The sequence below is a fragment of the Arachis ipaensis genome, chromosome B6, assembly GCF_059453495.1.
Source record: "Arachis ipaensis isolate K30076 ecotype BB chromosome B6, ASM5945349v1, whole genome shotgun sequence".
Taxonomy (NCBI): domain Eukaryota; kingdom Viridiplantae; phylum Streptophyta; class Magnoliopsida; order Fabales; family Fabaceae; genus Arachis; species Arachis ipaensis.
In genome coordinates, this window is record NC_142441.1 from 49,036,427 (window position 1) to 49,048,750 (window position 12,324).

General features: G+C 37.8%; 1 pseudogene; it reads left to right on the forward strand.

The window, feature by feature from the left end:
* The window catches only part of LOC148555485 (uncharacterized), a 64,708-nt pseudogene extending 52,384 nt beyond the window's left edge, over positions 1 to 12,324 (forward strand).

Below are 12,324 nucleotides of genomic sequence, written 5' to 3' on the forward strand. Positions count from 1 at the left end.
GGTATGGAGAGGTTCCTATAGGAGTCTTGAATGTTGTTCTGTATGCCCACAGAGCATCATCCAAGCTTTTTGCCCAATCCCTTATACGGGTAATTACAGTCCGTTCTAGGATTCTCTTTAGTTCTCTGTTAGAGACTTCAGCCTGCCCATTTGTCTGTGGATGATACAGAGTTGCCACTTTGTGGATAATTCCATATCTGACCATAGTAGAGTAAAGCTGTTTATTGCAGAAATGAGTGCCCCCATCACTGATTAGTACTCTGGGAACACCAAATCTACTGAAAATATATTTCTGGAGGAACTTCAGCACAGTCTTAGTATCATTAGTGGGTGTGGCAATTGTTTCTACCCATTTAGATACGTAGTCTACAACCACCAGAATGTAAGTGTTTGAGTATGATGGTGGGAAAAGACCCATGAAGTCAATACCCCATACATCAAACAACTCAATCTCTAAGATCCCTTGTTGAGGCATGGCGTAACCATGAGGCAAGTTACCAGCTCTTTGGTAACTGTCACAGTTACGCACAAACTCTCGGGCATCTTTATAGATAGTAGGCCAGTAGAAGCCACATTAGAGGACCTTAATGGCTGTTCGCTCACCTCCGAAATGTCCTCCATACTGTGATCCATGGCAATGCCATAGGATCTTCTGTGCCTCCTCTCTAGGTACACATCTGCGGATCATTCCGTCTACACATCTTTTAAAGAGGTATGGCTCATCCCATAGGTAGTACTTTGCATCAGAAATTAGTTTTTTTCTTTGTACCCTGCTGTACTCATTAGGTATGAACCGTACAGCTTTATAGTTTGCAATGTCTACAAACCATGGTGCCTCCTGAATGGTAAAGATTTGCTCATCCGGAAAGGTTTTAGAAATCTCAGTAGGAGGGAAGGACGCCCTTGCTACGGGCTCTATCCGGAATAGGTGATCAGCTACCTGGTTCTCTGTCCCTTTTTTGTCTCTTATTTCTATATCAAACTCTTGCAGAAGTAACACCCATCTTATGAGCCTGGGTTTTGAATCTTGCTTTGTGAGTAGGTATTTAAGAGCAGCATGGTCAGTATACACAATCACTTTTGATCCTACTAAATAGGATCTAAACTTGTCAATGGCATAAACCACTGCAAGTAACTCTTTTTCTGTGGTTGTGTAATTCTTCTATGCATCATTTAAAACACGGCTAGCATAGTAAATGACGTGCAGAAGCTCGTTATGCCTTTGTCCCAACACTGCACCAATGGCATGGTCACTGGCATCACACATTAGTTCGAATGGCAATGTCCAGTTTGGTGCAGAGATGACTGGCAATGACCAGCATAGCTTTCAGGGTCTCAAACGCCTGCAGACACTCTGTGTCAAACACGAATGGCGTGTCAGCAGCTAGCAGATTACTCAGAGATTTTCCAATTTTTGAAAAATCCTTTTTAAACCTCCTATAGAATCCTGCATGCCCCAGAAAGCTTCTGATTGCCTTAACATTAGAAGGTGGTGGTAATTTTTCAATTACCTCCACTTTAGCTTGATCCACTTCTATTCCCTTGTTCGAAATTTTATGCTCAAGGACAATTCCTTCAGTCACCATAAAGTGACATTTTTCCCAGTTTAAAACCAGGTTAGTCTCTTGGCACCTTTTCAGAACAAGTGCTAGATGATCAAGACAGGAGCTGAATGAGTCTCCAAATACTGAGAAGTCATCCATGAAGAGTTCCAAAAATTTTTCTACCATATCAGAGAAGATAGAAAGCATGCACCTTTGAAAGGTTGGAGGTGCATTGCACAAACCAAAAGGCATCCTTCTGTAGGCAAATACTCCAGATGGACATGTGAATGATGTTTTCTCTTGGTCTTGAGGATCTACTGCAATTTGGTTGTAACCTGAATAGCCATCCAAAAAGCAGTAATAATCATGACCTGCTAGTCTCTCTAGCATCTGGTCTGTGAATGGTAAAGGAAAATGATCCTTTCGGGTGGCTGTATTGAGCCTTCTGTAGTCAATACACATACACCACCCTGTAACTGTTCTTGTAGGAACCAGTTCATTTTTTTCATTGTGAACCACTGTTATTCCCTCCTTTTTGGGTACAACTTAGACAGGGCTTACCCAAGGGCTATCAGAAATAGGATAAATAATCCTAGCCTCTAGTAACTTAGTGACCTCTTTCTGCACCACCTCCTTCAAGGATGGATTTAGCCGCCTCTGTGGTTGAACCACTGGCTTAGCATCATCCTCCAATAGGATCTTGTGCATGTATCTTGCTGGGCTAATGCCCTTAAGATCACTTATGGACCACCCAAGAGCTGTCTTGTGTGTCATTAGCACTTGAATTAGTGCTTTCTCTTCCTGTGGATTTAAAGCAGAGCTTATGATCACTGGAAAAGTGTCACCCTCTCCCAGAAATGCATATTTCAGGGATGGTGGTAGTGGTTTGAGCTCTGGTTTAGGAGGTTTCTCCTCTTTCTGAGGAATTTTCAGACGTTCTTTTATTTTCTCTGATTCCTCCAGACCAGGCTGAACATCTTTAAAGATGTCCTCTAGCTCTGATTCAAGACTTTTAGTTATATTGATCTCTTCCACCAAGAAGTCAATAATATCAGCGCTCATGCAGTCAATTGATGTGTCTGGATGCTGCATAGCTTTGACAGCATTTAACTTGAACTCATCCTCATTGACTCTCAGGGTCACTTCCCCTTTTTGGATATCAATTAGAGTTCGTCCAGTTGTTAGGAAAGGTCTTCCTAGAATGAGAGTTGCAATCTTGTGCTCCTCCATTTCCAGCACTACAAAGTAAGTGGGAAAGGCAAATGGCCCAACCTTGACAATCATGTCCTCAATGATGCCTAATTGATATTTAATGGAGCCATCAGCAAGTTGAAGACATATCCGGGTTGGTTTGACTTTTTCAATCAAGCCAAGCTTTCTGATAGTGGATGCAGGTATTAGGTTGATACTTGCTCCAAGGTCACATAGAGCTGTCTTAGTGCAAGTACCCTCTAATGTGCATGGTATTATAAAGCTTCTTGGATCTTGAAGCTTCTCTGGTAAGCTTTTCACAATGACTACACTGCATTCTTCAGTGAGAAAAACTTTTTCAGTTTCTCTCCAATCCTTCTTATGACTTAAGATCTCTTTCATGAACATAGCATAAGAGGGTATTTGCTCAAGTGCCTCTGCAAATGGGATCTTTATCTCAAGAGTCCTGAGATAGTCTGCAAAGCGGGCAAATTGTTTATCCTGCTCCGCTTGGCGGAGTTTTTGAGGATAAGGCATCTTGGCTTTATATTCTTCAACCTTAGTTGCTGCAGGTTTATTCCCTACAGAGGTGGTTGGAGAAGCCTTCTTAGAGGGGTTATGATCAGTACTTGCAGGTGTCTGATCCCTCATTGGTGTTTGAACGCCAGGATTGGGTGCTGGATGGGCGTTCAACGCCAAATTTTCTCCCTTTTCTAGCGTTTGAACGCCAGAAGTGGGCATCCACTGGGCGTTTAACGCCAATCTTTCACCCTTTTCTGGCGTTTGAATGCCAGAATTATTCCTCTCTAGGCTCTTGCTATCCTCAGAGGGATTTTGGGTAGTGGTTTGGTCATCCTCTGTCAGTTGTTCCTTTCTTGGCTTTCTGCTACTTTGAGCTGATTTATTCAATGTCTTCCCGCTCCTTAATTGGACATCTTGGCATTCTTCTGTTATCTGTTTAGATAGCTGCTGTCTTGTCTGATTCAATTGTGCTTCCATATTCTTGTTAGCATTTTTAGTGTCTTGGAGCATCTTGATAGGAAAAATTGTTGTTGGTCTAGATTTTCTTCTTATAGAAAAGAATTACTTCGTTGTAAGCATAGCTCCAAACCAACAAACAACTCTCACATCAAATTAAAATATGGTTTTGTCACGAATAACAAACCCCAAATGAATTTATAACCGAAGTATTTAGACTCCGGGTCCTCTCACAAGGAATTGCAATGAAGTGTATAATCATTGGCTATGAAGGGGTAAGGGGGTTTCGATTGGTGAGAGGGCAAGAAATTAAATGATAAGAAAAGTAAATCAAGCAAATAACTAAAGAAAGCAAGTAATAAAGAGAGACATTCATGGCAAAGATTGAGATCATAGGCTTTCTATCCTAGTCATACAATGATCAATTCATCTTATTTAGTCAACTCCAACACAAAGGGAGAAAGTCAAACAAAACTAATTAATCATGCCACAAATATAAACAAGAATTTATCTTATTACGTCATCTCCAACATTGGAAGAAGGTATCATATTATCTTCCATGAGAAAAAGTCTAATAAGACTAGCTAATCTTAATCCAAAAGTCCTAATCAACTTACTAATTAAATTAGCAAAAGATTAGCGTCAATGGAAACAATATTAGCTAACAACTCTAGATCACCAACATGAGTTGGGTTTTCATGACTCAAGATTGCCTAATTACTCTTTCCAAGCCAAGAATGCTCAAAATCTACTCTAAAGCCCAACCAAGCATTTTGTCAAACACTTGGTGGGTAATAAAGGAAAGCATAATAAATGGCAAGAAATAGTAAAATCTACCAACTACAATTTGCAAGGAAAGTAAGATCACAACTTAAATCAACAATTAAAAGAACATCAAACATTAAATTGCATTTGAAATAAATCAAATCCAACATGAGTTCATAAACATAAAAGAGGACAAAATAAAGGAAATGAACAAGAGAAACTAAGAAGATTAAGATATGATAACAAAAAATTAAGAGAGAAAGCTAAATCAAAACAAGAATTGAAAATTGGATGTAAGAAAATTAAACCTAAACTACCCTAAAATCTAGAGAGAGGAGAGAGCTTCTCTCTCTAGAATTCTACCCTAAAACATGATGAAAACTAAACTATGACTACTTGGTTCATTCCCCCATCAATCCTTGGGTTCAATAGCATCATAAATGAGTTGGATTGGGCCCAAAATGCTTCAGAAATCGCTGGCCACGATTTCACTTTTAATGGGCCATGTGCAGCATCGGTGCGCACGCGTACATGGCGCGTGTGCTCCCCTATACGCAAAGCAACATATAGCAAATTTTATGTCATTTTGAAGCCCCAGATGTTAGCTTTCCAACACAACTAGAACTGCCTCATTTGGACTTCTGTAGCTCAAGTTATGGTCATTTGAGTGTGAGGAGGTCAGGCTTAACAGCTTTACGGTTCCTTCATTTCTTCATGAGTTCTCCCACTTTGCATGCTTTTCTCCTCAATTCTTCCATCCAATACTTGCCTTATGAACCTGAAATCACTCAACAAACATATCAAGGCATCGAATGGAATTAAAGTGAATTAAAATTACCAATTTTAGGGCCTAAAAAGCATGTTTTCACATTTAAGCACAAATCAAGGGAGAATTACAAAATCATGCTATTTCATTGAATAAATGTGAGAAAAGGTGATAAAATTCCCCAAATTAAGCACAAGATAAACCACAAAATCGGGGTTTATCAAATCTCTTTAAATTCTGCTAATTGTTTTGTCATAAGGAGTAATTGCTGATTAAGTTCAACAATCTGTTCTTGAGGATTAGGATCAGTAGTTACTGCCCTAGCCTCTTCTTTTATAGAGGATTCACTGCTTGAGTACAAATGTTGATTTCTAGCCACCGTATCTATGAGTTCTTGAGCCTCTTCAATTGTCTTCCTCATGTGTATAGATCCACCAGCTGAGTGGTCTAGAGACATCTGAGCTTTTTCTGTAAGCCCATAGTAGAGGATGTCTAACTGTACCCACTCTGAAAATATTTCACAGGGGTATTTTCTTAGCATCCCTCTGTACCTCTCCCAGGCATTATAAAGAGATTCATGATCCTCTTGTTTAAAGCCTTGGATGTCCAGCCTCAGCTGTGTTATCCTTTTTGGAGGGTAAAATTGATTCAGGAATTTGTCTGATAGTTGTCTCCATATTTTTATGCTTGCTGTGGGTTGGTTATTTAACCACCTTTTTGCTTGATCTTTTACAGCGAATTGAAATAGTAATAATCTGTAGACATCCTAATCTACTTCTTTATCACGTACTGTGTCAGCAATTTGTAAGAACTGTGCCAAAAACTCAGTAGGTTCTTCCTGTGGAAGACCGGAATACTGGTAATTTTGCTGCACCATGATGATGAGCTGAGGATTTAGCTTAAAGCTGCTTGCTTTGATGGGAGGTATACAGATGCTACTCCCATATGCAGCTGTAATGGGGTTAGCATATGACCCCAGAGTCCTTCTGGACTGTTCATTTCCACTTATGTCCATGATGGAGAAAAGGGAATTGATATGAATTGCAATTAAATTATATTTTTAAATTTTTGTTTTTATTTAATTAAAAGTAACCGAAAAAAATAAAACAAAATAAATGGAAGATAAAATAAAACTTTCAAAAATAATGAAATAAAAGAAAATTGAAAACTAAATTAATTAATTAATTAAAAATATTTTGGAATTAGCAATCAAAAAGATATGATTGAAAATTATTTTAAAAAGATATGACTGAGAAGATATGATTGCAATTTATAAAAAAAAAAGATATGATTGAAAAAATATGATTGAAGAAATTAAAAAGATTTGAAAAGATCAATTTTTGAAATTAGAATTTTGACTTGACTAAAAAAAGATATAATTTTGAAAATCTTTGACTAAATTAATGCAAAATTTCGAAATTTATGAGTAAAATAAGGAAAAGATATTTTTTTTTAATTATTAAATTTTAATGAGGAAAGAGAAAAACAACAAAATGACACTAAACTTAGAAATTTTAGATCAAAACAAAGAGAATAAACAAGAAAACTTTGAATGTCAAGATGAATACCAAGAACACTTTAAAGATCAAGATGAACACCAAGAACAAATTTTTGAAAAATTCTTAAGTAAATAAAAGCACAAAATACACAAAACTTAAAATTTTTAGAAAATCAAGCACAAATTTTCGAAAATTTAAAGGAAAACACAAAGAAGATACAAAACTTAGAATTTTCAAAGATCAAGAAAGAACTAACAACATGCAAATTCGAAAAATTAAAAGAAAATAAAAGCATGCAATTGACACCAAACTTAAAATATGAAACTAACTCAAATAAAAGACTCAACTTTAGTGACTCTAAACCAACAAAAATAAATTATTCCTAATCTAAGCAACAAGATAAACCGCCAGTTGTCCAAACTCGAACAATCCCCGGAAACGGCGCCAAAAACTTGGTGCACGAAATTACAATCACACTTTTGTAACTCCGCACAACTAACCAGCAAGTGCACTGGGTCGTCCAAGTAATACCTTACGTGAGTAAAGGTCGATCCCACAGAGATTGTCGGCTTGAAGCAAGCTATGGTTATCTTGTAACTCTCATTCAGGATATCAATAATTCTCATATTTAATTGTAAAAAGTAGAAGAACATGAAATAAATACTTGTTATGCAGTAATGGAGAATAGGTTGAGGTTTTGGAGATGCTCTGTCCCCTGAATCTCTGCTTTACTACTATCTTCTTCTTCACACACGCAAGGCTCCTTCCATGGCAAGCTTTATGTTGGGCATCACCGTTGTCATTGGCTACTTCCCGTCCTCTCAGTGAAAATATTCCAAATGCGCTGTCACCGCACGGCTAATCATCTGTCGGTTCTCGATCATGTTAGAATTGGATCCATTGATCCTTTTGCGTCTATCACACGCCCAACACTCGCGAGTTTGAAGCTCGTCACAGTCATCCCTTCCCAGATCCTACTCGGAATACCACAGGTAAGGTTTAGACTTTCCAGACCTCAGGAATGGCCGCCAATAATTCTACCCTATACCACGAAGGTTCCAATCTTAGATTAGAAACCCAAGAGATACACATTCAAGCTTGATTGCATGTAGAACGGAGTTAGTTGTCAGGCACGCGTTCATAGGTGAGAATGATGATGAGTGTCACGGATCATCACATTCATCAGGTTGAAGTGCGAATGAATATCTTAGAATAGAAGCAAGCGTGATTGAATGAAAAACAGTAGTAATTGCATTAATTCATCAAAACACAGCAGAGCTCCTCACCCCCAACCATGGGGTTCAGAGACTCATGCCGTAGAAGATACAATATGAAACGTGTAGAGTGTCATGAGGTACAAAATAAATCACTAAAAGTGGTTTTTATAATCAACTAGTGACCTAGGGTTACAGAAAATGAGTAAGCTAGGTTGTTTAGTGTAAAAATCCACTTCCGGGGCCCACTTGGTGTGTGCTTGGGCTGAGCATTGAAGCTTTCATGTGTAGAGACATTTCTTAGAAATATCATCAAGTCTTTACTAACAAGTAATCCACATGAATAATATTAAAATTTTTATTTTCTCAATACCAAATTGTAACTTTAATACCTAATGAAAGAATGTAGAGATAGCGAAAGAAAATAAGAATAGAAAAAATATAGGGAGATATTAAGTTTAGTGTACAATGTGTATAATAGGAGTAAAAAAGGAAATTAAGATCAGATAATAATTAATTTAATTAATTTTTAATAATTTCTCACTTTGAATTAAAAAAAATAAGGATTTACAACAGCGGCAGTTACGTATACTGCAAACCCCTCCCCCTCTCCGCATGTGATTTAACTTCTTCAGATATTTCACTCCCAAATCACTCTTCCTTGCCAGCCAGCAGCCACCCCTGTAATCCCCTCCTCCGTCACCGTCGTGGGATCGTCATCAAACAACCATCCACGTAGTTATTAAAATAATCATTTGGCTACCTGTAAAACCTGCAAATTAGTAAATAATTAGCTAATAAATTAATTATTAATTAGAAAAATTAGAAAATGGAATTTTATAGTTTAATGAGGTAGAGCTAATTAAAATAAGAACTTTAATACTAATTTTAAAGAATTTGGCCCAATATTAGGCCAAACGGGCCAAACCGATTGGACTGAGTCCAAGGTCCAACATATATAACACTTCACTTCAGCCAATTTTCCATTCATTGTTCCCTTTCCAGCGCTGAGAAGAGAGATTGAAGAAGCCACCAAAACCTAACCCCTTTTCAATTTTCAATTCATCGTAACTTTCAATCCGGAGCACCGATCGCCGCACCGTTTGCGGCGACGCGACTGCAGCGTCGAGCTCTACAAAGACCAGTCCTTGATTAGGTATGAAACCCACTTCTTAGTTTCAGAACTCTCCTCCCCAAATTTTGATATTCAATGAGTATCTATGTTGAATTTTGTTTAATTTCGGTGTTTAGGTTCGAATTAACTTGCGGGTATTGTCGGGTTTTGCTCATTGGAGCGATGGGTCAGGTAAGTACCCTCAGATCCTTTTGAAATGTTGAGTTAGTGAGCTTTACATTGATTGTGATGATAATTGTGTTGTTAGATTAAAATTGGTTGTTGATTGGAGTCGATTTGATAATTTGCAAGCTTGTGATCAAGCCTTAGAGGCTAGGTTTTGCTTGGAAAGGAGCTGGAATTTCAAAGCTTGGGGTGTGGTATATAAGAGAGGTGTTATGGGTTTACCGAGGAATCGGCAAAGGTATGATTTCGGTTTCTCATAACTAAAATATAATATCTTGTGAAAACATGGGTTAGATAACCATAAAATAGGTTGAAGCATGTATGTATGATTAGTGGTTAGTGACCTTAAAGTAAATGTTGAGTATCTTGAACTTGGGTGAGGAATGATGGTATTCATTATTTGTGTTGCATGATTTTGATTGTTGGAATTGGAAGATGTGAATGATGAGAACTAACCTTGAGTGTGTGTTGAACAATCATAATTATGATGTTATGATAATGATATTGGTGGTGATGTATATTGGACTTGGATATGATAATGGTGATGTATTTTGTAGTATATTGTGTTGAATTGAATGTGGATTGGCTAAGTAGTTGTCATTTGGTATGAGAAAGTTGATGGTGTTAATGATGTATATATATACGTATACGTAAGTTGTTGGTATGGATTATGTTATTGTTGAGAATGAATTATTGTGTGGAAGTGACCATACTTGTAAAATTGGTATATTGAGTAATGTTGGGGCTTGGGTTGATGTGGTTTGGTAAGTTTAGAAAGGGATGGAATTGAAGTGTTATGAAAATTGAGGTTTAGAAATCTTGTGAAAATTTTGTGAAAAGTTAATTTTTTGGCCAAACTTCGGCGAGCTATAACTCTGCTTCCGGATTCCCAAATTGTTTTAAACTTATTTCATATGAAAATTGGGTCTGTGAAGTTTACGTCATTCGAAAAACGGATGAAAAATGTTTTAAAACGAGGAAGTTATGCGCGTCAGAAGTTCGGTATGTAAAGCTGAAATTCAGTAGACTTAGCCATTTTTGACTGATCTGCACCGTATGCATACGCGAACCCCTCCATACGCGAAGGGTCATCTCTGCCTGGCATGTATGCATATGCGGGCATGTGTATGCGTATGCATGATGGGCCAAGCGCACTCCCCTGTTTCAGCAAATATAAATTTTGTGTTTTAAAATGTAATTTTGAACTTCTAAACCTCTATTTTCACTCTTTTAGCCCCTAAACCTTAGTTATATGTTGAGTTGTGAGAAGAAGGTGGAGAGAAGTGGTAACTTGGAGATGAAGAATGTTTGAGCAGTGGTGAATTATGAATGAGAAGTGTGTAAATGTGTTATGTATATGAATGAATGATTTATAATGAATTTGAAAATGAAATCCTTTTGAGCTTGACCTGGCAAGGTTCGTGGTGGTTTACCGCCCACATGTTTTTAAATGAAAATGCTTTGTAGGGTTCGTGGTGGTTTACCCCCACATGTGTGTATTGTTTTTCCAATTGAAGATCTTGCGAGGTTCGTGGTGGTGTACCGCCCACCGATTTTCAAGAGGACGATATCTGGGTTAGCTACCGAATGTGTCAGGTTCGGGCAAAGTAACCGACATGTGAGCTCACGGCCAGTAGGAAATACATGCATCATATCCATTTATGTGACTTGTTTGGTTTTGCACTACTTGTGTTTGCTTACTTGAATATCTATGCTTAATTGTTATATTTGCTATATTTGAATATCTACTTGTGCTTGCCTTGTTTGCTTTGTTTGTCTGTGCATCGGCGTTTCGGAGGATTAGAGAAAGGGATGATGAGCTTAGGGGTTAAGTTAGGATTTGAGATGGAACCAAGAAGCCTTAGATACCTCACCCTGTTTATGGCTTTAAATGTTAGTTTTAAGTTTTAATCTATTGTCAGAAGTTCAAGGGTTGCCTTTGGCTTTTCCGGGACCTTATATGTTAGTTATGTGGGCACCGTTATCATGCTGAGAACCTCCGGTTCTCATCTCATACATATTTTGTGATTTTCAAATGCAGGACATGAGGCACTTCACTGAGGCATACCGGAAGCTTCTGATAGCAGAGATCATTGTCTTTGGGACTTTATTTTGGATGTATGTATATATGTAGATACTTTTATCTCCACTGCTTATGTATTTGATGTATTAACTTCCTCTTGGAGGTTATTTTGGAGAAATAAGTTCTATAACTCTGTATTGTGGGCTTATTTTGGGGTTCTCTTATATATATGTTATATACTTATGTGCTCAAGCCGGTTTATCTTCACGATCCGAGTCTTGAGTTTTGATATTTGTACCTTGGAACTCTCTTTCGGTTATACCTATATTTACTTCTCTTATATTTTCCGTTTATCATTTACGTAGTGTGAGTGTTGCACTTTTTCGTTTTACCATTTTTTATTTGAACTTTTCTTCAAAGGCTTCTAGCTATAAATTTTTTTCATTATATTATGTATATAAATTCTTTCTTTTAGAAGTCGTAGCGTCTCTCCACCTCTGTTTTACATCCTAGGTGTAAAGCTCTATATGGTAGGGTGTTACACTACCTAGTGAAATGACTATCCAACATTTGTTAATTGTATATACTTAAACTGAATCGAACAAAATAACCATCTAATTAAGAATTAAAATAACCATCTACATACCTAGTAAATTGAACATCCATCATATTTGCGGGGTGGAGAGAGTTGACGGAGACTATATTGTGAAAAAGAGTAGAATTAAATCAGAGGTCTTAAAGAAGAAAGAAAACAAATTCTTGGCATGAACATCTAGTTACAAGTAAAACCAAATTTATCAATTAAACATATTCAGCAACTAACCTTTGGTAGCAGGTCGACAATGGCTGGGGATGGGTGTCATTGCAGCAAGGGGGCTGAGCTGTTCAGCGTCCATGAGTGCGGCGATCTACAATGCTAGGGCGGCAGAGGCAGGACGCGACCACCAAGATGGGTACAGGTGTGGGAGAGAGTGGCGAGCTAGGAACCAAGGATGCACGACCGGAATAACGATGGCCTACCTCCATGCAGTGGCTGGCAGATGA